At 40.0% G+C, this 23,342-nt stretch overlaps 1 long non-coding RNA gene across 3 annotated transcripts in view; it reads right to left on the bottom strand.

Moving 5' to 3' along the window:
- Window positions 1-20,990, bottom strand: part of LOC149121931 (uncharacterized) — a 112,818-nt gene extending 91,828 nt beyond the window's left edge. For all 3 annotated transcript variants that reach the window (XR_016221609.1, XR_016221610.1, XR_016221608.1), the window contains exon 1: window positions 20,886-20,990. This is a non-coding gene — a long non-coding RNA (uncharacterized LOC149121931). The remainder of the gene's footprint in view (window positions 1-20,885) is intronic.
- Window positions 20,991-23,342: the final 2,352 nt, after the last annotated feature.

The raw sequence follows: 23,342 nt of genomic DNA, 5'->3' as shown, positions 1-23,342 counted from the left end.
CCCTATCTTCTGAAGGAAGAGATCACGACTGAATATTAACTCCAGTATTACCACTGCATTCTAATTCCTCCTCCATCTCCAGCTGAAGCACCAAAGTCAACATTAAAAAACCCATTTATTCTGTAACTCAACATTCATCTCAGAGTCACAGTTCATGAATCTACAAGTAAAGAACTTTCTAGAAAACAATGGCTAACTTACTCCTTTGCTCCAGCTGTTAACTAAGTGTCATTAAGTGTTCCAAAGGCTTTTTGTAAAGTAACAGTTTATTTCATTATTTTCATATTTAATCTTCAAGAAACCCAATGAAGCAAACATGTTATCCCCGCCAAACAGAGGAAAACAAAGAGGCTCAGAGGCATGAAGCTGCTGAAGCTTATTCCAGAAAATCTCAAAGCTGACTCACACCAAATCAGGTGGGCTCTAGAGTCTCCATTTTCCTTGCTACACTGCACTCAGGAGACTCCAAGGCATACAAAGCCTGAGAAGCACTGAGCTAGGGACGCATATGCAAGGTCTTCTGATAGAGAGTCCAAGAAACAGAGAAACTCGAAATAAACTTTTAAAGTGTTCCTTCCTTACTTTTGCTTTCAAACATTTATCTTCAGTACAGATATCTGCTCTGAGCTCCCTATCATTACTTTCAAATTCCTTTTCTATTTGTTATATTCAATGCTTCACGATCTACAGCTAACTCAAAAAACTGTTTGCTAATCTCCTTCTCCAGTGTTGTCTTCCTCAAGGAAGAGTGTCACCCATCACACAGCTGAGCACATCTGAGGACCTGGAAATCACATGTCCCTTTCTTTCAACCCCAACCTTGGCTGACATCAGCGAGTCATTCCCGCATTCCCATAACTGAGCTTTCTCCTGTAGTCTATGTTATCATCGCCATGAGATTTCTGCAGTGGTCTCACGTCCTGTCCCCTCCAGCCATTCTTCACATTATGATGAACATGATTTGCTTTTCAAAACATGATGCAGGAAGCCCTGTATCCTTTCTATTTCCTAGAAATCTATGCAGCTGCCACCCTGACTACTGCATGGGTGCTCAGCTCAGACTACTCTCCCCAGTCCCCTGTACATCAAGCAGTTCATTAACTCTTCATTTTCCTTTGTTTTCACATTGGCCTATTCATCTAGCATGCTCCCCTTAGAATGATATTTGAATAAGTTACTTAAAAACTACAGGCTACAGTTATTTTGTTTATAAAAAGGGAACAGGGGTCAGCATTGTGGCATGGCAGGTAAAGGCACCACCTGTGATGCAAGCATCCCATTTGAGTGCTGGTTTAGGTCCCAGCTGCTCTACTTTCAATCTGGATCTCTGAAAATGACCTGGGAAAACCAAAGATGGGTCAAGTGTTTGGGCTGCTGCCACCCATGAGGGAGAACTGGGCCCAGGGCTGGCTGTTGCAGCCATCTGGAGAGTGAACCAGCAGATACAAGATCTCTTTGCATCTTCCCTCCCACCTCTGTAACTCTAACATTCTAAATAAAGAAGTCTTCATAAAAAAGGAATAGAATAATTTTAGGTGAGAGTTGTTAAAAAACATAAAATTAAAAAAATGATATATTCAATACATTCCAGTTTCCTTACATATACTCAAAGTTTTCAGGTACCTTTTAATTCTCATAAAAAATATATTATATAAGCATTTCCACAATTTCACCAGTTACAATTCCATGGAAACTCAAGGTTAGATGCGCTCTTTAAAGAATTTGTTTATCTCGGGGCCAGCGCTGTGGTGCAGCAGGTTAAAGCCATGGCTTGAAGCGCTGGCATCCCATATGGGCACCGGTTCTAGTCCCTGCTGCTAGTATTCCAATCCGGCTCTCTGCTGTGGCCTGGGAGGGCAGTGGAAGATGGCCCAAGTCATCGGGCCCATGCACCCATGTGGGAGACCTGGAAGAGGCTACTGGCTCCTGGCTTTGGATCGGCACAGCTCCGGCCGTTGCAGCCATCTGGGGAGTGAACCAGCAGATGGAAGACCTCTCTGTCTCTACCTCTCTCTGTAACTCTTTCAAATAAATAAAGTAAATCTTAAAAAAAAATAATTTGTTTATCTCATTTTGGAAATTCATTAAAATAAAATCCTCACATATCTTGCCATGGAGCCATCTCCCTGCAGCGTTTAATTAGTGCATAGTTAACAACTTCCTTTAAGATGTCACATCTTTTTCAAATGTAGGTGTTGGATGGCTATAATTTTTGAAATTCCTGCTTTGTTCTACAACCTGTTTAATGAGTTAGTAATAACAATTAAAGAGGTTTACACATTTTCCTGGAATCTGATGGGATAAAGAAGGTTCCAAGTAAATGAGCAAGTAAAGGAGCATTGATCACCATCTAACTTGTAATGGAAGAGTTCAGTACTATTTTGAAAATTAGTTTAATTTTCATGTTGATGTACAAAGAAAGTACAGCTAAGGTTTTGTTAAGATGAAAGTCACTCTAATGAAAGCTCCCAGCAATACTAACATTTTGAAGGAACACATGTCATATAAGTAGCACAATTCAACCAGGAGGAAAGATGTTACAGTATGATAAACATGGAAATAGTGCAGAAAATGTCAACAGGAACGAGGGACCAGCAACACATAGTGCTATAGCATTAGTTATAGTAAGTCCAAGATTATTACAAATTTTATTAATACATCAAATAAAAATTTATTTCCTTAATGTGATGAGTGAAGTGGGAATTGTCCTATTACATGTAATGACTAATTGGGTAAGGATTCACTCTGAAGTTGGATAATAACAAATGAAGTGAAACTCCACGTTCTGCAACACAGTGAATTCCTTGGAATGGGGGTGGGGATTTATAATTTTCAGTGCTGCTCATTTTGAACTCAATATAAACGAATGAATGAATGATTGATCCAGGTAAGGTAACGAGATTCAGCATATCAGTATCTATATTAATTATATATACTTTATTTTGAATATAACAAAATACATGAGAGATGATAAAGGAAAGAGGAAAAGAGGTTTATTTAACCCATAGTTTCAGAGGCGTAACAGAATGGAGTGGTTGGCAACAGCTCAGCTCTCACGATGGGTTTCTTGCCTGCAGAGTTCTGAGCTGGCACATTGCACCGCATGGGGAGACAGAGTGCAGGTGTCTGTCTGGCCTCTCTCTCTCTTATACAGGCACCAGGATTCAATCGGGCGACCTTGACTAATCCCAATCACCTTCCATACCCTGTCCTGTAAATACCATTGCTGGTTATTTCTCTACCCTCTTTATACCATAAACATAGTAACTGGACTCCAACCCAAGTTCTAGGGAATAAACATTATTCAAACCATAGTGAAATGCTTACATTTACACAGATGAGGTACTTAGGTTCAGAGCCTTATGTACTTTACAGCTCTCTGCTACTTTGATCAAGTGGTTTAGTATGGGCCCAGCTTCTATTGTGCATGACGTTAGACACAGTAGGAAGAGACTCAGAATCGTTATAAGGAATGCATACTTGATCCCACAAGCAGTGGAGATCAGTGTAGTCAGATTTGGTTTTGTAAATCTGCCTGTGATGGGATTGTAGCCCTCACAATTCTCAGGTTCAAGTGCAAGCCCCTGTACCTCAGAATGTGACCTCATGCGGAGGCAAGGTCTTTCCAGAGGGAATCAGGTTAAATGAAGACATTAGGGTGGGCCCTGATCTAACATGACACACACACACACACACACACACATATATATATATATATATATATATATTTGACAGGCAGAGTTAGTGAGAGAGAGAGAGACAGAGAGAATGGTCTTCCTTTTCCATTGGTCCACCCCCCAAATGGCTGTTAGGGCTGGCGCGCTGCGCCGATCCGAAGCCAGGGGCCAGGTGCTTCCTCCTGGTCTCCCATGGCACTTGGGCCATCCTCCACTGCCTTCCCGGGCCACAGCAGAGAGCTGGACTGGAAGAAGAGCAACTGGGACAGAACTAGTGCCCTAACTGGGACTAGAACCCGGGGTGCCGGCGCTGCAGGCGGAAGGTTAGCCTAGTGAGTCGCGGCGCTGGCCATGACTTTATATTTTTACAAAATAGGTGATCTTTGGAGCCAGACTTACATATAGGAAGAACACCAGGGAATGTGAAAGTGTCATCCACCAGACCAAGGCAAGTCCCGGAACACAGCCTTCCCTTGCAATGCTCACAGGAGAGAACCCTGGAGTCACTTTCATTTCCGGCTCCCACCTACAGAATTCAGAAACCACCCTTGTTTTTTTGTCATCTCGTTTCTAATTTTTTTTTTTTAACAAAAACCCTGGGAAATGGATGCAATTCTTCTGGTGGTCACATAGGACCACCTATTCCAAACCTGGTTTCTCCCTCTATAACATGGAGAGTCACTACTCAGAAAACCTCATGATCCCACACAAAAAGGCAAAGGCTGATGTGCAAAACAAAGAGTGGTGATGAACATAATGGAACATGAAGATTCAGCCAAATACGTCACACGCCGCTCAATACGTGGGGGCCTTTGCCACTTCCTGGGAATATTCATCACAAGAAAGCTTCTCTGGCCTGTGGAAACTACTGACAATCGCAGCCCAGCCATCATTTTTCTAAGGAGATTTTTCCTCCCGGATATCATTTCCAGGTGCTAATGGACCCAACAATGAAATATGATGTGAGCCATGAATGCTATCTCTGCGGTCAAAATAGCATTAATCTTCCTCAGAACCAGTGAAATGTGGGGAAAAAAGTCCTGAAAACCAACCGGCAGTGAAAGTAAAGGCAAACCAGTTCTCTTGCAAAAACAATAGACACAAATGATCCTAGGATTGACACCTGTAAGGAACTGGCCCAAGACGACTGGATTCTCAAGTATGCTCTGCTGATCCCTGGCTGTCTGTGGGCTGGGGAACTTGGGTTTCCGAGAAATGAATGAAGAGGATACTCACTCAACAGCCCGAGGTAGCCCAACAGATCAGTACTGTAATTTCCACGTTTTAATTAAATTAATCAAAAACTATCCCCTGCCAAAATCTTTTAGCATCTCACAATTAAGTCTTTATGGGAGGTTTGATAACTGAATGCTCCATTTTTCCACAAAACGAAACTGCTATCAATTCACACTGGGGTGACAGTTGTTAGCCTATCAATTAAATTATGATCTTGTGGATTACTTAATTCTTAGAAGAGGTTCGAGCGTTTTTCATAGGCGTCAAGATGCTGCATGGGACACCCACATTCCTAAGAGTGTTCCAGTTCTAGTTCTGGCTGCGTTTTTATTCCAGCTTCCTGTTCATGTGCATCCTGGATGACAGGTGATGACTCAAGTAGTTGGACTCCTATTACTTATCTGAGAGATTTGGATTGTGTTCTGGGTGCCCAACTATGGCCTGGCTCATCCCTAGATGCTGCAGGCATTTCAAAAAGGAAGCAGTAGATGCAACATTCTCTATCTTACTTGCTCTGACTTTTTTTTTTTTTTAAGATTTATTTATTTGAAAGTCAGAGTTACACAAAGAGAGAAGCAGAGAGAGGTGTCTTCCATCTGATGGTTCATTCCCCAATTGGCTGCAACGGCCGGAGCTGTGTCAATCCAAAGCCAGGAGCCAGGGGCTTCTTCTGGGTCTCCCACTTAGCAGAGAGCTGGATCAGAAGAGGAGCAGCTGGGACTCGAACCAACGCCTATATGGGATGCGGGTGCTTCAGGCCACAGCATTAACCTGCTGAGCCACAGTGCTGGCCCCGCTCTTTGACTTTCAAATTATATATATATATATATATATATATATATATATATATATATATATATATTATTAGAATATGTCAGTCTGGCTCAGAATGAAGCAAAACCACACTATCAATCAAACATCTGGACTGTGAAATGGTCACAGGTAAGAAAAGGCTGGCAGATACTGTAGTTTCAAAAAAAAAAAAAAAAGGCGCAATTCCAGAGCTATCACCTAAGAAATGAAGAGCCACAAGGGTATTTCATGTCCAAGCAAGCAACATCTGAAGTATGTGAAGTATTCAGGTCCTGCACCTGCACCTGCACCTGCCCAACAGTAAAGGGAAACAAACACTGGACCTGGAGGAAAGTTCTCTGTGGAGGCACAGGGGTTCCCAATGTGATATGGGGGAACCAGGCAAGGAGTTAGAGGTAGACGAGTTGGAACTTCTGCATCCTGGTATTGTAACTTCATCTTCTCATCTGAAAATTTAGTATGCCACATTCCCATGATAGACTTGGGCCCATTCAAGACCAGGAAGGGCAGGCCCTGATGGTGGCATGGAAATTGAATTCCAAGTGTAGAAACCACAAAAATCCCAAAAGGCCTTGTGAACACTAAACCCCACCCAGGCCCTAGACTGTGTATTCTATTAAGGTAACATCCCCTACCTCATAGAAAAGAGGCTGATAGTGTGGGAGAGGCCTTATTTTTGCTCTTTACAATGCATGGGGATCCTCCTCAGATCTGTAACAACTACGTGATTTGAAGGCAAAAGCAGAGTTAACAGTGCTGTATGTACCCAGCCAGAGGAGGCACACTGGGTGCCAAGGATTCTTATAGGAGGGGTATGACACCATGAGCAAAAGGCACACTCCTCAGCTCAAATCTCAGCTGGGCCACTTATTTTACTTAGTTGAACTTATCAGTTTTTACTTGTATATATTTAATTGTTAACATATAGGTTATATAAATCTTATACAGAACTAGAGATGAAGTAGGCAGGCATACAGGTTAAATCAATTAGGTTTGTGAGCTGGAAGACGCTTCACAACGCCCCTGTGTGAGCTCATGCCCTACCTGATACTTTCACCATGTCTGTGTGACCTCACACCCTACCTGGGTACCCACCAGCCACTCAGGTTAATTAATCACTCCCCTTTGAGAGTGGATTAAAAGCCTGGAACAGGTTATGTCTAGATCCTTTCCTCCCTCCCCTTCACCCTGGCTTCTTGCCAGGAGGGGGCTGGCTATAGCCCTGTACTTCTAGGGTGCGTGGCCTTTGGGCCATCTGCCCTAGGCTTCCAGGCCTAGATGTTCTTCCACATGGCTGGTTCCTGGTACTCAGTATGAAGACAGTTTTACCCCTCTTGCATAAAGCTCTCACTCTCCTATGAATCTTTCTCACTAAATAAAAGCTTAAAATGCACCATGCTGCCTCGTTCATTATTTATGATATTTAAAATTCTTCTCTAAATATTAGGCAAGAACCCACTCGGGTTTATTAATATTGGGGATTAATAAGCATTGTTGATATCATATGGCACCCCAAAATTGGTAACACATGTGGCACCCAGATGGGCCCTCTGGGGAACTTTAAGGGGCCACATTTTCATACATATTTTAGGAAGTCAATTCCAATGTCAGAAACACAGAAAGGAACACATTGTAAGTAGCCTGTGATCTTGCCATCTGTTGCTGACTTCTAATATTTATATAATTTCTCCCAGTTATTCTATATAAACAAATACATAAAAATAATATAACTACTTAAACAGGTAGGGGTGTCTGCGTTTGATATGTAATATTACTTCATCCACACTGGCTATTATATTAGGATCCATTTTCATGTAACTAAACAGCCTTCAAAACTTACTTCTGCAATAGTTATGTAATGACTTACTATACATGTGTAAATGCACCTACCTATTTGTTGTTCAAATCTCAATTAAATTAATTTCCATGCAAGTTCCTGCTTATTTTTCTTGGGAAAAAATGAAAAGAATATCCTAGTTTTCAGGGTATTTGATGACACAGTACTTGTCAATGAGAGGTCAGGTTACACAGTAGGAATTCCAGGAATATAGATCCTAATATGTTTATACCACAGGTCTCTTGAAATTTACATCTCATTGCAAACAAATGAATTGAACTTGAGTCAAGGCACTGGTGTGAAAATGGCTCCAGTCACAGCCAAAACCATAACAAATACTGACAATTTTCTTTTAGAATGATTATTTCCATTATTTAGTGTTCTTCCTCCCTGAATTATACTCCCCACCTGACTGACATCGCAGTAGCCCTGTGATTTCCCAAACATGATGTGAATGAAATTGACGTGCATTTTGTTCAAGAATTAATTGTGAGAGCCATTTCATTGTTCTGTACTTGGTCTTTTCCCTTTGCCCAAGTCGAGCATTTCTAAAATAGGAGCTGCTACACCAATTGCTACCATTGTTGTACCTGATAATTTTCCATCTGGCCTATTTTCTTTGCATTCATTGATTCATTGCTTCATTTGTTGATAGACTCATTCATTCATTTATTCTCTTGCTCAATTACTGTCAACATGCAGTAATATCTCGCCATGCCCTAGTTGTTGCCGTGTCCCAGAAGCCCTCTTCCTTTGCCAAAAATGCTCGAGGTGGATGCTCGGAGATCAGCACAGAGGGCCAATGTGCAGAGTGACTGACAACAACCTGTGCCTGCCGCTCCTCCGCAGCTGTGCTCTCCCTAACGTCCACTCCCACACAGCAGAGCAAATCACTGTAAAGCGCAGTAGCTTCTCCTTATCACTGTCTTTTATTCTTGTTGCCTTTATTGTTCATATTGGGACTTAAGACGCTTCCCCATGCTACTTCGAGCTGACTGTCTATTTAATCTGACTTGGACATGACACACTTTAAGAAAAAGGGGAACATATCTCAGTGCCTGGGGACAAGCAGGTGACAATGAAGGAAAGTATGATTTCTTGTGATGTCTATTCTTCCCGCTTACATCCTCCTTCCCAGTAGGTGTAGAGGGAATGACATTTGGTTTTTCTGTTTTTTATTGAGTTGAGTGGGAAAACTGACAAAAGGGAAGCGGGAGAAGAGTGACCTAGGAGGTCAGCAGAGTGAGCTATTTTGTTCTAATTGCTATCAGTTAATGATCACGGCATAAAGCAGCAGTAGTGTCTAACACATTTTTTAAAACTGTGACACACTTTGAAGATGTACCATATTTCATTTTGCAGTCTATAGTTGATGGTTATTGGATTAACCCCCCTATTTGACATGAATTCATTCTAGGGTCTAGCATGAGGAAACGGCACATACCCAGGGAGAACCCTCCTGAGGGAGACGCCAGGGAAACAAGAGACAAATGAACACACACCATGTATCTCAAGGCCAGACTCGGACGTGGCGCCCTGTGACCTGTTCTCACGTTCCATAAAGTGAAGCAGGTTAGAAGGCCGGGCCCAGAAACAAGCAGTACAAAAGTAGACCTCACGTATTTTGGAAGAAAGCGAATAAGAATACAAAAAGATGTTCCACATCTATGCCATTAGGGGAATTCAGATTGACACAATGGATATCCCTACATGCTTAATAGAAAGGCCCAAATCAAACATTTCTAAATTCCTTGTTCTGACAATGAAGTCAAGCAACAGGAACTTCTATTCACTGCTATTTTGAGTGAAAAAAAAAAATGGCACTTTGGAGAAATTGTCTGCAGTTATTTTAAGAAACACACTCCGACCTGACAGCAACCTTTTTTCTTGGTGTTTACCAAAAGGAGTTGAACATTTGCATCCAACCTTTTGCATGCAGATATATATAGCACATTCATACTTGCCAAAACTTTGTACAAGCCAATACATCTTTCAGTAAGTGCATGGGTAAAAATATCTGTGGTACATTAACACAATGGAATGGTATTCGTTGGTTTAAAAAAAAGGCACCATAAGCAATATTACTAAATGAAAGAAGCTAATCTGAAAAATCACACTCTACATGAGTACAACTATGACATTCTGCAAAAGTCAAACACAGTAAAAAGCCAAATTGCTGATGTGGACAGACAGTGACAAGAGAAGTAAAGCCACTGCAAGCCCCTGAACATACAGGGAAAATTTGCCTAATTTAGTTAACCCTCTATGGGAGCCCAAATCCTTCCCTCTGTATAACGCCCACTCTACAGAGAGTGTCAACTGACTTTCTCTCTTGCCAGATTTTCTGCTTCCCAAAAACTCCATCTTCTTTCCTCAGATAAAATTTGAAAATAAACTTTGATCTCTCACATAACTGTTCGACTGTATTTCCCCAGGTAACAGAGACCTTCTGAAGAGATTTTAATGTTCACATGACTAGAGAATAAAAGAGCAATTTTCAGTATTGTGCAACAATGTGCGGTTTTTTAACAGGTTTCCCTACCTCAGGCACCAGTTTATAAGGATATTTCACAAAAGTTTGTGTCAAAAAGGAATGAAAATAAGTTTATTTGATGTAATTTTTTATGTGTGAAAAATATGCTTAAAAAAAATCCATGCATACATTTCAAGGCTTTTGCTCCAAAATAAGTTCATTTTTGTTCACAATTTTCTTGAACTTTTTGAAGTACTGATTATGTACTCTGTACCAGATCTTGGCAACCTTAACTACCCTAACAGCAACTTGTTTATATTTGAGAAATTCCCCACTGATCATGTTACTTAGTCTTTCATTCTGCATGCTTTCATACTTGCAAGTTATAGCATTGTATGTATTTCTCTGTAATGTTATGTTTCAAAGATTTTAGAGATTTACCTCACTTGATATGTATTACATTTTCACTATCTTGGAGTTTTCAGTTTGTCAACAAGAAAAATGACAACTGTCATACATTCACAATCATTTAAGATGTTTCAGTTTTTCCCAATCATACTCAATGATGTATATTCATCTTTTGCACAGATGTAAATCTTTAAGCTTATATATATTTTTTTATTTTTGACAGGCAGAGTGGACAGTGAGAGACAGAGAGAAAAGTCTTCCTTTTGCCGTTGGTTCACCCTCCAATGGCCGCCGCTGCCGGCGCACTGCGCTGATCCGATGGCAGGAGCCAGGTACTTATCCTGGTCTCCCATGGGGTGCAGGGCCCAAGCACTTGGGCCATCCTCCACTGCACTCCCTGGCCACAGCAGAGAGCTGGCCTGGAAGAGGGGCAACGGGGAAAGAATCCGGCGCCCCGACCGGGACTAGAACCCAGTGTGCCGGCGCCGCAAGGCAGAGGATTAGCCTAGTGAGCTGCGGCGCCGGCTAAGCTTATATCTAGCAAAAGACTTGTTGGGTCAAAGGCACATAAATAATGCAGTGAATTAAATGTTGTCAATTGCCCAATGAAAGAGAGTCTTTAATCCAGCACTGCATGAAATTCCGAATTTGCAACATCCTTGCCTAGTCCTACAGAGCCCTTTGGCTTTAGGTTCATGGGAATAGCATTTCTCCTCTTGTTTTCATTTGCATTCCCCTGACACAGATTGAACATTTTTGCTTGTTCTTTCTGGCCACTGGTCTTTTATCTTTTGTGAGTAACATTTTCATATAGTTTGCTATCCTTCGTCCTGCTGCGTTATTTGTCTTTGTTTTTGATTTTTAGCAGTTCTCTGTAAATCCTGGATACTTATTTTGTCAGTTTGATGCATTGCAAATATCTTCTCAAAGTCTGTAGCTTGTCTTTTTGCCTTGTTTATGATGTTTTGGGATGAACAGATGTTGTTTATTTAACGAGTTCAAACTTACCCACTTTTCTCCTTATGGTTTGTCCTCTTATGCCATTTAAGAAAGAAAAATTCTGCCAAATCTAAGATTGTAAATATGATGTCTTATAGTTGATGCTTAATGTTTAAAAGGTTTGCTTTGCACAGTTGATTTCACCTTTGGATTCTTTTCATGTACTTACACTGCAGGATTCCCCTTGTGTTCCTCACTGAACCTTGTTGGAAGACAGCTTATTCCTACTTGTTTATGAAGACATCTCTTAATGCTCAAGCCCCCACTAACTATCTCCTCCCTAGACTTAGAGTTATCTGTGAGTAACTCTTTCATACAGGCAACAGTCTGCTGTGACCAGACGGGTAATTTATATTAGTGAAATGATTCAGAACAACGTTAATGAATGGGGAGCAATGGAGATTAGGGAGGACAAGAGGACTCAAGGTCTTCCTGCAGAACGGAATATCTGCACATGTCTGGTCTATGGCTACCCTGAGACCTCTGGACACTGAACTGCTAGGTTTTTTTAAAAAACAAATCATGAATACAAATTTTAATATGAAATCTCCTTTTTAAATTTAAAAAATATTTCTATTGTGAATTAACATATGTATCAAATATAAAATGTTAAAGTTTATGAAAATAATTTTGAATCATTAAATCAATTAAAATATCTCAAATGCAAAAGGTCTTCAACAAGTTCATGGAAATTGTATTTTTTTGGAGTTAAATATAAGTTTATTTAGTTCCAAAATTTTGTTGAAATGCATTTATACTTTTCATAAAATACATTTTCATGAACTATTTGAAGTAACCTCAAAAGGTCTTTTATGAAAAATCTCAGTGATTTTTATTCTACATTTTCCATTCTCCTAGATAATAGTAAATGGAAAAGCCTGATGATTATGTCAAGACACTGGGATTGTGTTTTTTAATTTTAATGGAAATTGTATTAAATAGTATATACAGATTTCAAAACTTATAACAGCAAAATTAATGTATTTCATTTATAATTTTCCATAAAAATTTTAAAGTACCCTCATACTTTTTTTTGGTGAGTATTTAACACTCAATTTTTTTTTATTAAAATAATTTTATTATGGTTTCTGGAAGATATTTTCTCTCAGTGTCAAATCCTAAGTTGGCAGTTATTCTCATTGGACAACCTGAAGCTTTCCTGTGGTCCTCTGGCCACCATTGTTTCTCTTCATCCTGTTCAGTTTTCTCTCTTTTTTTAATTTTATTTATTTTTTTTTATCTTTTATTTAATGAATATAAATTTCCAAAGTATGACTCATGGGTTACAATGGCTTTCCCCCCCATACCGTCCCTCCCACCCACAACCCTCCCCTTTCCCACTCCCTCTCCCCTTCCATTCACATCAAGATTCATTTTCGATTATCTTAATATACAGAAGATCAGCTTAGTATACCTTAAGTAAGGATTTCAACAGTTTGTTCCCACACAGAAACATAAAGTGAAAAATAATAGATGATTTTTTAAATGATGATGAAATCAGATCAGACCTATTGTCATGTTTAATCCCAGTGAGAGTCAAGTTGGGAATTGATAATTTCTTTTTTTTTTTTTTTTTTTTTACAGAAGATCAGTTTAGTGTACATTAACTAAAGATTTCAATCGTTTGCACCCCCATAGAAACACAAAGTGAAATATACTGTTTGAGTACTCGTTATAGCATTAAGCCTCAGTGTACAGCACATTAAGGACAGAGATCCTACATGAGGAGTAAGTGCACAGTGACTCCTGTTGTTGACTTTACAAATTGACACTCCTGTTTATGGCATCAGTAATCTCCCTATGCACCAGTCATGAGTTTCCAAGGCTATGGAAGCCCTCTGAGCTCTGACTCTTATCTTGTTTAGACACGGTCATAGTCAAAGTGGAGGTTCTCTCCTCCCTTCAGAGAAAGGCACCTCCCTCTTTGAAGACCTGTTCTTTCCACTGGGATCTCACTCACAGAGATCTTTTTGCCAGAGTGCCTTGGCTTTCCATGCCTGAAATACTCTCATGGGCTTTTCAGCCAGATCCGAGTGCCTTTAGGGCTGATTCTGAGGCCAGAGTGCTATTTAGGACATCTGCCATTCTATGAGTCTGCTGAGTATCTCACTTCCCATGTTGGATCACTCTCCCCTTTATTTATTCTATCGGTTAGTTTAACACTCAATTTTGAAGTGTACTACATACACATTAAAACTGCATTCACCATGATGTTCAATAACTCAAAAATTATCCTTTCTGTATAGATCCTTTGAGCACTGCCTCTTTCTACAACCTTTATTATTTACAGTCACCGTTTCGCTCTCTGCTTCCATGTGTTCCCTTGTTTTGTATTCCACGTATGAGTAAGAGCATGTAGTATATGGCTCTCTGCATCCAGCTTATTTCATTTAGCATAATGTTCGATTCTGTTCATGTTTTCACACAGGACAGGATTTCCTTTTCAATGGCTGAAATATCCCATTATAGTACAGTCATCCAACAAAACCGCTTAATTGCTTCCTTCTGTTGGCTATTGTGAATAAACCTGTAGTAGACACGGGAACACAGACATCTCTTCAACATACTTATTTCCTTTAAAAATATTTGCCCAGAAGTAGAATTACTAGATCATTTTATAGTTTCATTGTCAGCATCTTGAGGAACCTCCAGTTTTCTATAACGACCTTATTAATTCCAATTCCTATGAATAGTGTGCAAGTGCTCTCTTTTCTCCGAAGCCTGATTTCTAAAGTTGCCAGCAACGTGAAGTGTTTAAATGAACACTGAGAAGATCTGTGATGTATAGTCCAATGCAGTGTTTTTCAAACTTTTTCCCCTTGTGGTATCATCAAGAGGCCTTAACCATGTTTCCTTGATCACCTTTCCATGGAATTAAATACAAACTAGTAAGATTTGTTCAGATAGGGGTGAAATTTGGAAGGAGGTTACAAATCCATTTAAGACGTTTTTGCTCCCCCCTAGAAAAAAATTTAAGAATCTAATATTTTCTAATTATTCCATAAGATACAATCACTCTTCTCTTCAAAGCACAGTCTTTGTGAATGGGACTCTTACTCTGAGCTAGTCTACTGAAGTGACAAACACACGATGCATGGAAGAAGTGCGAAGTTCAGAATCACAGTGCTGTTTTAGGGCAGAAATTAGAGGAAAGGTTACGATATGATTGGAATGACTTCCCACTTGCTGGGAAGTTAAGTTTCCAGCCAGATGGACACCCTAGAAAATGGTCAATCCCCTTCCCAAGGTCAAAAGTAGACTCCCTTTCTTATGACTAGGAGCAAACCCATTGGAGAGCTTTTTGAGACATCACCAGTCTAATTGACAGGAAGACAGTTTTACGGTCTTCAGAGAGACAACCAAGGCACTCAAAAGAGCACAAATCAGCACAGGAGGCTTCAGATCCATTGCCTTTTTTAGGGGAAATCTAGTCTCCTTATAAAGTTCAAGGCACGGCCGCTGCAATTTTCATTCAGACATTGTTCCTGAACATCCATCTCTACAGCTAGCCCAGGTCACAGGTGACCCACGGAATGTGGCGAGGCTCATTTTTCAGTGATATTAATCCTGCATGGGAATCAGAACATTAGATTTATGTCTTGTGTGTATCCCTCTAGGAACTTGATGGATGGCCTCTCTAGTCCTCAGTTTTCTCATTTGTAATACAAGAATAGCCATGAAATCAACCTAAGATCGTAGTTTGCAGTGACCATGTCATGCAGTTACTGAATCAGACTCTGATCTCAGATGTGCATTTGACTTCTAAACATGCAACCTACTGGCTGGATGGCTCTCACAATATTGTATAGACCTCCTTGTTATTAGTTTTGACAAGTATAAAATTCTAATAATTCTTAATCACTTCATTAGTGTGAAGACCAAATGAAATCACAATGGACAAAATCATGATATGATTCACTTAGTAGGTACAAATTAATTTTACAAAATCTCAGTTAAGCTACCTAATAACTATCATTTTTACAGGTGGTTTTGTTCTGTTGTTTTCATCTCTTTGAGCACCCAAACCTAATGAAGTATTCTTTGTTACTCAGGTTTCCAGGTTCTCATGAGAACAATATTAGCAGAATTTTCTTTTCCAGTAAAATGTGTATCGTTCCTCTATAGGCTACAGTTCCATTCTTGCTTTCCGCATAATCCAACAGGGCAGCAAACAAGAAGATTCCATGTGAGTTCAATAAAACTATATCCATCAAGAGGCAACAAACAGTATCATGATGCCATTCAAAAAGCCTCACATTTAAACAGAATAAAGGCGGTTAACTAAGTGCATGTGTCTTATGTCTTTGTTTGTTGGGTGTCTAGTTCAGCGATTCTCGCTCTTATTCAAGAAAGTGAGACATAATTGTAAACCACAGTTAATTCTGTGATTTTCTTATGTCTTTTAAATATCTCTAATAGTCTTTCTGTACTTCTGTAAGCATCCAAGTAAGTACATGTTTATGTTTGCATCTTCGTGTACCAGTATTTAATTTTGTGTGGACCTTGTCTGTTTCTTTCATTATCTGAGTATTTGAGTACCTGAGTCTGTATATGGCTCTCAATTTTCATGAGATTCTCAGAACGAGACTATGTGCTTAAATATGCCTGCATCCATGTGCCGTCGGTTCCTAAGCATGTTCTCGGTATGTTATGTGTTCAATTATGTCAATTCCAAACACTTGTATAAGTATTTGTGTAACTAAAAAGGTTAAATATCTTTAATTCAAATTGTTAATATTACCAAATTGGTTAACATAGATGAGAACAGAGGCCAGTTACTGAAATTTTGATTTTTTTTTTAAACACTGAGATACCTACCTTATTGCTCAGGTTGGTTTTGAGAGTTTGGGAAGTTACCAGTGACTGGTCTTAGGTGGCTTTAATCAAAGTGTTCAAAGCCCCAAGGTTATTCTATGTGAACCTCTGTCAGTGAAGAATTAAGGTCTCTGCCATTCTTCTGCAACCTAATTTCTTTATATTTGATAGAAATTGTATAATAGTGGCAAAGGAGCTCAATTTGAATACTTCATTGGGTGTGAAAGAGACCTTAGCCTCCTCTTTCCTGTGAAGCATGGCTGTGTCCCAGGAGATTGGAGCTTGTACAACAACTCCCAAACTAACCTATCAAAGAGGCCAAGAAAAATTCCCCTCCCAGCCCAATCCTTCCATTCCAGCAGACACTTGTCTTCTTTTATGAGGACATCTGTCTAATTAAGCAGATGTAGTGCTACCTTCATTTCCATATAAATTCTTCAGAGTCTCCTGAGTGTTTTGCAAATCCAAAGAGGAATTATTAGAACAAAATGTTTTATTTGAAACAAAGGAAAAAAATCCATGTCTTGCATTGCTTTCCAAAAGAGGATCAAGAGCGAGAAACTGATTTTATTTGTATGTAGACTCTAAAAGAGTCAACTCGCAGAAGCAGAAAAGGAAGGTGAGGCCAAGAGTGGAAGGCTGGGGAAGTGGAGAGATGTCTGTCAAAGAGCACAGACCTTCACTTCTACCATGATAAAGATCTGAAGATCTCGTGTGCTGTATGGTGCTGATGAATAGATTAGCTATATGTGCATATTGTGTAATCACAGTCACATTGGACACCTTAAACATCGGCAATCTTTGTCAAGTAAATACTGACAAACAAAAATGAAAAAAAGTAGTTCAGAGTGGAATTCTGATGTTAAGGGAGAGGAAGAAGCTAAGTAGCACCTCAGATTCTTAAACTGAATTCTTACACTAAAAAGGTGCATATGTGACTGAAGAATCCATTTCTGAGAATGAAGGGGGAAAATGGATTCCTTCCTTAGGCTTTCAGATGCCACTTGCTGTACTGAAGGGAGGACCCTTTGCAGTGAGACACTGCCTGCCTTGTACATAAACTATCAATCCCATCCACATCCCATGGCGATCTTAAGGGATGGGGATTTGAATTTGGACACTCATTGACTTTCACTCATTGAGGCAGGAGGAAACTTGGGTTCCCTAATATTCTTGTAATGTCCAACCACAACTAGAAGTTTGCACTACACACAGTATGCACTCAATAAATACCTGAAGGATAAATGACACATGTTGTCTTAGTGACCTGATGGATCTGAACATGTTACCTAGAAGTCTGTCTTCAACAGAATAAAAAATTCAAGAATCAGTGAGAAAATACATTTAAGTCTCTAAATTCTCACAGTAGAGATATTACAGAAAATAAAATTTTCCTTAAAAATTGAACACCCTAATAAGATAGAGGTAGGAAATATAAGTCAATATTTAGTAGCCTGATTTAATGGTGTCTATTCCTGTAGAAGGAAAATGAACTGGGGGAATATCTTACTACTACAAACCACCTGGAAACATCAATCCTATTTTAAACAGTACTTTATGGCTTTCAAATACAGCTTGTGCAGAGGAGTTTGAATGGATAAAAATACCAGCTAATGTTTACTGGATTGTCCCCATGTACTTGCATTGCACTCTACATGGATGACCCCACTTCAACCTTCTCATCTAGTTAGTTAGTAAGTTAGTTTAGTATAGTCATCATGTTCTAAGAGAGAAATTGACATGCTTAGCAAAGCTTACAAGACTTGTGAGACAATTGACTACAGAATCCCTATGATTAACCACTACACTGAACATACTTTTCTTACCCATAGCAGTACCAGGTATCCAGCATTCTCCTAATAACCACTTCAATCAACAGCTTATGACAGAGCAGTAACTAACATGGTGGCAAAGCTTGGATAGAACCCTTCTGAAATATATAATCTATCCTCCTTAAGTACCACACTCTGCAATAATTAGGTGCAACACAAAGTACATATTGTCTTTTTAGGTTTGGGAATACCTTATTGGGTAAGGAAATTCTACAGATGGTTTAGTTCTGTCATTATATATCTAAGGAACCTACAGATATGCATAAATATTTCCAGTAATAAAGTAGTCAGTGACAGAATTAGGTTGATAATGCAGCTCTGCCAGCTCCCTGTGTACAAACCTTTTATGATGCCTAATATTTAATCTTCTTAAAATTTTTAGAAATAGGAAGGCAGATTGTTACCTCATTGAGTTCTAGATTAAAACATCACTGTGTACTTGTGATGACTAGAATCAATGTTTTCTAAGAATATCATTATTTCCTCAAATGGGAGGCAAGAAAGTGCCTCTTGTTTGCACTTTGTACTGGTAACATTGGGTAAGTGCTGGTGTTACGCAATCTTATTCCTTAAAAGGCATCTTTTGCAAAAGTCCTCATTGTTTAGGTCTCTGACTTCAGGCGACAGACCTTAGTCACTGGAGAGGTATTTGTCTTTGCAGTCAAGCAACATCAAATCTCTGCACAGTCTAAGAAAAAACTTAAAAAAAAAAAAAAAAAAAAAAAAAAAGCTTTCCCTAAGGCTTTCCAGAAACAGCATAGACTGGGGTTTTAACAAAGTACTACATAGTGTTTTAATCAGTTCATTGTCAGAAATTAGCAATTTGCCCACTTTGTCCTCATTTCAACCAGATACAGCTTTTTATCTTACCAAAACTTTCTATTCTCTCTCACACAACATTTTCCACCTACTTAATATCACTTGTGAATACTTGGCTTTAAAATGGAACTTTATCTTTTAAGAGAAATGACCCCTAGCATGTTAGGAGGGGAAAACAGAACTTAAAATAATGCAGATGTGAAATAGCCAAGACCACATTAAAGCTTACTGGATGTAGAAGGTGCTAATGTGAAAGCAAATATTAGATAAAAGATGTCAACAGCTTGTCCCTTGGGGGGTGGGGAGAGGAAATGAATAAACAGTAGGAATTAAGAAACAGGAGCAACATTAAGGGGGGAACTTCTTTGTATCTTGAGGTACACCTCACTTCTATGTAGTCTTTTATTCTCAAATATACTGTCAGGATTGAAAGAGACTTGAAGGCCATTTATTAAATAGAATTAACAATATTTGGAATAAGTTTTACATAAAAAGTATTCAGCCCATGTTTAAATAGCTCCTTGAAGGTTAAATACATGGCTCTTTAAAAGCTGTGACATCTCATCAACAAAAGTGAAAGTAATTTTACTTAAAAACATGCAACAGTGTCATTTTCCACCAATAATCAAATATATGCAAAGCAAAACAGAAAGATGTTACAAGAAGCAGGTTAGCAAAGTATGTTCCTCAATGGTGATACCCATATAGGTTCACAATTCTTCTGGATTCCATAAAGGAATGGAAACACAAGGTAACAAACTGAACTTCAGAATCTAAAGAGAAATGAACCTGTAAGGAGAGACAAGACGCAAATCCTAGCTTGGGTGACACACACACATATGCCCGAGGGGCCACTGGTGTTGAGACTTTGGTCAGAAAACTGGTGGAATGGCTAATGTACACTGATGCAAAGTTCAAATCCCTGAGGGCAAAATAGATTAGAGGCACCACCACTCATTTTAGTTCTCTTCCATTCCTTTACATTAACTCCAACAGGAGCTTCAAAAAAAGTGTATGTGTTGGGGGATGGGACAGTGGCGGGGTGGCACTGTTACTTAGTGGGTAAAGCCATGCGCATCCCATAGGAGCCCCCTTTGGAGGCCCAGCTGCTCCTCTTCTGAGCCAGCTCTCTGCTGCCTCCTGGGAAAACAGTGGAAGAATAAACTCCTGGCTCCTGGCTTTGGGTGGCCCAGCCCCAGCCATTGTGGCCATTTGGGGAGTGGACCAGCAGATGGAAGACCTGTCTCTGTTTCTCCCCCTCTCTAACTCTACCTCGCAAATAAATTAAAAAAAAAGACTAACTGCTACTCCTAAAAAAAAAAAATCTTTTGTGGTGCACACCTGGGAAAGTTAAAAATAATCATTACTCAAGAATTCTGCAGGCCCAGCAGACACCACTCTGCTTCCCTCCTTTAGATCAAATGCCTTATTGGAATTGAAAGATGCAGCAGGTTGAATGATGGACCCCAAAATCCTCCCTGAATCCTCAGAACTTTGTTTGTTTTGACAGGCAGAGTTAGACAGTGTGTGAGAGAGAGAGACAGAAAGAAAGGTCTTCTTTTTTCCATTGGTTCACCCCCGAAATGGCCGCTAGAGCCAGCGCATTGCAGCCAGCGGGCTGTGCCGATCCGAAGCCAGGAGCTTCTCCTGGTCTCCCATGCAGGTGCAGGGCCCAAGCACTTGGGCCATCCTCCACTGCCCTCCCGGGCCACAGCAGAGAGCTGGCCTGGAAGAGGGGCAACCGGGACAGAATCGAGTGCCCCGACCGGGACTAGAACCCGGTGTGCCAGTGCCGCAGGCAGAGGATTAGCCAAGTGAGCAGTAGCTCCGGCCCTCAGAACTTCTGAAAAGAACTTTGAGACAAAAGGTGTGATTAAGAATTTTGAAAGGAGTACTACAGAAACCACCTTTCTGTTACTGTAACAGACCCCCAAATGAATTTACTTATGAAAGAAAAACATTTGTTTTTAGCTCACGGTTTTCGAAGTTCAGTCCAAGACCCGGCGAGTATGGTAAGGCTGGAGAAGTGCGTGCAGAGGAAGCGTCACGGGGCAAGCTAGAACGCAGAGAGAAACACAGCACCTAGCCTTGATGCAAGTTTACATAAGCAACCTTGTTGTGAAAACTCATTTCAGATGGCATGCCCGCTCTAAGGGCTTCCCACTGGGCCTCTCTCCTAACTACCATAATGGACTAAGTATCCACCCTCCCAGTACCGACAAGTCATGACCTGGAGTTCAAAGTCCTACATGAGTTTGGCAGCTAAATGTTGTTCAAACTACAGCAAAGACCTTATCTTTTACTATCCACATGAGCTCTGATTTCAACAACAGTTTCTTATAACACAGACATAGAAAGAGAAGACATATAAAAGAGAAAATGATGAGAAGACAAAGGCAGTGTAAGTCCCTCGCCCCAGGAAAGTGAAGGCAGCCACGAACAACTACAAGTGGCAAAAGATGGATTCTTCCAGAGAGTTCCTGGAAGCAAGATTTCCCTGCTGGGTTTCATACTTACAGCACCAGAACCGTGGATGATCAGCTTTGTATTTTTTTTAAGCCATCAAGGTTTGGCTAATTTGCTGCAGCAGCCCAGGATACTAATTTAAAGGGTAACAAACACTCATACCTTGACCATACAAATGAAAAGCTATTGCAGCTGCAGGAAAGAACTAGGAAAAATACCTACCCATGGAGAGGAGCAGGAATAGGTGCTGAGCCCAGAACTACAACAAAATACCAGGAACACCTGACAAGACCGCAATCCCAGGCCTCCTAATGTCCTAGATGGCTCTCACCACTGAGCTAACAACCACCTATAACAATTAACAGGGAGATACTATAGACCCCAAACAGGAAAGGGGCAAGAGTCCGATAAAGATGTTTTCTTGGGTAGAATATAGAGGCTCAGTGTGAAACAGAGACGGAGAGCAGGCACTGTAAATGTGCCCTGAGCCCCTACTCCAAGCACAGTCTTGATGGTGGAATTTGGAGCCTGCGTTCCACTGAAGATAATCACATCAACAACAAACAGCCTTAGGAGACATAAAAAAAAAAAAAAAAAAAAAACCTACAACATATTTTAGCATCATCCCAGACATTCAAAATAACCGGACCGAGTATGCCGAAGACTCCAATAGAAAACGTGGACAATAGGCAAGGTCAGAAGAGTTAAGTGCAGCAGAGAGAAGGAAACCATTAGAAAGGCTCAAAGGTGAATTCCTAGAGTCAAAGACAGAATGACAGAGATCAGGACGGCTTCTGCTATGCCATCAGAAGACTCAATCTACAGAGCAGGGAATCGGCAGTGCAAGGTTAAATCATTTCCAGTCACTCAAACTACAGCTGAGGAGGGGTGCAATGAGGGATGAGAGTAAAGAGAGCAGAACACAACCAACACAAGTGAAGGTTCCTTCAACGGTTCTGGTTCTCAACAACTTATTTGAGCAATCCTTTATTAAATGGTTCTGGAATATTTGGAGCTTCATGGAACAAAACTGCTTTTAAAAGTGAAGAATGTCCCTGATGCATTAGCATCCTTTGTGCAGTACCAGCTGTCCATTTTGCCTTTATCAGTTTTACTGAGATATAATTGACAAAATCATATAGACTTGATGTATGGAATGTGATAATCTGATAAACGTAATGAAATGCAGGATCACAAACCAGTGAATTACTAATCCCAGTAATTCATATAACTAAAGTCTTCATTTCTGTGGCCTGCAGAGAGCAAATGATATTGTTGAAGAGACACTGGTTAGTGAAATTCACCTGCTTTCATATGGTTTCTGCTTCGTAGCTCACAATCACCAAAATGTTGGTGGAAGGGAGAACTAATGGGTAAAATCTGGTGAAAAAAAGAGTAATCTAGGTATTTCACAGTAATGTCCCATATATGCCCAACTAGTAGGTTTATTTGCAGTTTCAAACTGACTTTTTAAACATCCCCCGAACAAGTGATTCTGTAAAGTGAGATTCAAAGCTGGATCAAATTTATGAGGCATCTTACACATTGACTGCACTGTGACATGTTTGTGAAAAAAGCATTAGGAAAACTGTTCCTCTTATATTTATTCCTGGCAAGTGTTAGTTTTTTAACAAGTGCCAGTTATTTTCTGGAAGGCACAAGATGCTAGATTTTTCTTCAAGTAAAAGTCCAATTCCTTTCCTGTTGAGAATGTGGAAGAGACCTCTCTTGGCCCGGCACCCCTTATATTACAATCTCCAGAGCTGATTTCATCCACATGTATATTCAAGGGACATTAGCTGTTACATATGCAGATGAATAATCGACTAGAGCAAAGAGTTAATCGATTTTCCCTAGAGATGTTCTCAGGAATTTTGTACTGTTCTGCTACCAAATTTAGCTGTTTCCCATGAAGATGTTGCCACAGAAAATTCAGGTGGTACTTTGAGCTCCTTCTCATCCCTCCA

Source organism: Oryctolagus cuniculus, chromosome 15 (genome assembly GCF_051225735.1).
Source record: "Oryctolagus cuniculus isolate XC-2025 breed Fujian yellow rabbit chromosome 15, ASM5122573v1, whole genome shotgun sequence".
Classification (NCBI taxonomy): Eukaryota; Metazoa; Chordata; class Mammalia; order Lagomorpha; family Leporidae; genus Oryctolagus; species Oryctolagus cuniculus.
This window is presented reverse-complemented; position numbering and strand designations above follow the sequence as displayed.